This window comes from Pelobates fuscus, chromosome 6 (assembly GCF_036172605.1).
Source record: "Pelobates fuscus isolate aPelFus1 chromosome 6, aPelFus1.pri, whole genome shotgun sequence".
Lineage (NCBI taxonomy): Eukaryota > Metazoa > Chordata > Amphibia > Anura > Pelobatidae > Pelobates > Pelobates fuscus.
The window spans coordinates 91,313,086-91,315,637 of NC_086322.1; positions in this window are offsets into that span (position 1 = coordinate 91,313,086).

Below are 2,552 nucleotides of genomic sequence, written 5' to 3' on the forward strand. Positions count from 1 at the left end.
TGACACTGTGTATCAGAGTTGGAATTCTAACTGTAACCACTTACTGTGTGGGAAGTCTCTAGAATTCTAACCACGCCCCCTTCACAGGCAGCCACGCCCACCGCCATTCATCAGCATGCACCCTTCTCCAATTCTAACACACTTCAGACACTGACATTGGGGGCAGCCTCTCCTATATTAATTCCTCCAGTGATAATGCAGAGGAAACGGCTAGTAAAGTAAACAAGCCACATGCCATCCTTCATTCTTCCATATCCTCATCTGGATCATTAATCTTACTTTTGCCTCCAGTTGTTGTTTGTTTGTTTGTTTTTTTCGTTTTTTTTCTGAATGTTCATTAAACATGTTTAATACGTATCAGAGTGATTACACTATGTGCAATCAGAAAGTGTACATGGGATGTAGGGGCTTGTCATATCTGGTATCACTGAGCTTCATTCTAACACTAAAAAGGTACAAAAACCCTGACACTATTTTCATTCTGTGCTGCCCTTGTTTGTCTTACCATACCGAAAAATCAGATACATTGTAAAACGATATTTTAGCATCATTGCTAATAATGTCAAGGGGAATGCTTATTAATTATGGTCGGTAGTAATATTAAGGTTTAGATTTATTAATTCATGTTGCCATTATTATAGGGTTCAATGTGCATTTCCAAAAACACACTGTATACTCAGTGGCATTTTGCTATAAAGGGGGACATTTATTGCTGTTGATTTTGTCTCACAATATCTGTGTTTATACAACATAAAAAGATGCTCATGACAAAAAAAAAAAAAAAAAACCTTATTTTTAGATGAGTTCATTATATGCACTACAATGCAGAGAATGACTAGTTAATTCCAATATTGTAATAGCATTATTCTTATTGAAAATAAGCCTGCTTCAAATATATTTTTTATATATAGTTATTTTTTAAAAATCCATCAAAAAAAAATAGAAAATAAATCAGTTTCTTATTTATGGCACATTTTCTCCCTATTTTTACATTATTAGCACCCAGTGTACAGTGACTAAGCTTCTCTCTCTCCGTATGCAGCACTGCTAATTACAGAAGGACTAAGTACCACCTGGTGCTTCTGCATAATAGTTCACTCTAAGCACCGTAACCACTGCATCTTCCTGAAGTGGTTATGGTGCAAAGACAGTGTCAAGTGCAAATACTTTATTTTAAAAATGTTGCATTCCAATGAAATATATGACTTTCTGCCAGTTGTCAAATCAGCCTGCTGAAATACATCCTCCTATACTATCCAATGTCAGTTTTGCAACTTTTGCATCATGTCAGCACATCCAGCATGCATTGCTAACCCCAGATACCTTGGGCAGGCTGCCCTTGGTTGGGCGAGCTACACATACAGGGCTAAAGGGTTAGAGGAAAATAAAAACACAATCCATATATGGATTTATGTCCCATTCAATGAGTAGATTCTGGTTGAGACTGCTTTACGTATAAAGGTGTAGAGAGACAATCACTTGCTAAACAGCAAACATGTGGAATCTAACCCCAATCAATCTTTTTCATAAGTGCGTAGACGTAGACTAGCTTTCTTGAACATGCGTGCTACCGTTTTCCTCGAAATAAGACATCCCCCAAAAATTAGCCGTAGTACGTTTTTCGTGGTAAAATTAATATAAGACCCGGTCTTATTTTCGGAGAAAGATGGTATACGAGTACATTTAAAAGAAAACATTCCAATAAATTTTGTCTTAATGATATTAAATGTCAGTCATCTGACAAAATCTTTATTTGAGTTATACCTGAGTATAACACTTATAAATGAGTATAATAAAAAGTTTGAAATATTTACTCATGCTCTTTGAGAATTCTTGACAGTTACTTGTCAGAGCCTGAGAGACATGTTTTTGGCTAGCAGGAGTGGACAAAAGGTAGTCCACAGCTTTGTAACATGTGACAGTTTAGAATTCAGAAAATTCATACTCCACCTTTACATATTTAGAATTAATATAAACCTTGGTAATTAACATAAACCTCGCTTCAAACCAGTGATCAGCCAATAGCAGATAACTGTGTGTAAAGGTAAATTAACTTGTTTATTATTCTTAGACATTGCTCTTCCCCTCTCTTCAGTGGAAGTCAGGCACACATTTCAAGATATTCCTGGCTGGGTTAAAGGAACACTCCAGGCATCAGAACAACTTAATTGATATTAAGTTGTTATGGTGTCAAGAGGTCCTATCTCCTTATTCACAAAATGTGCTGTTTTGCGAATGGGAGGCTAGCGTGCCAAAACCTCAGATGTGACAGTTCCTCATTAAATAATAGTTTTATTTTGCCTCTGTGGTTTTGTAAAGACAATTAAGTTGAACTATTACTGGAAAAATGTGAATTAGAGTCTTAGGTGCCTATAAAGTATTGCACTGAACTCAAGTCTGTTCTATCAAGTATGGGGTGAGTTTTGTATATTTCTATTTTACAGAAATTACATAGGATTGTTTCAATTAAAAAAAATGGCTATAGATTTTCGTCTTAACAACTAAACAGTAATGACTGGATGGGTTTTGTCCCCTGTACATATGCTGATACA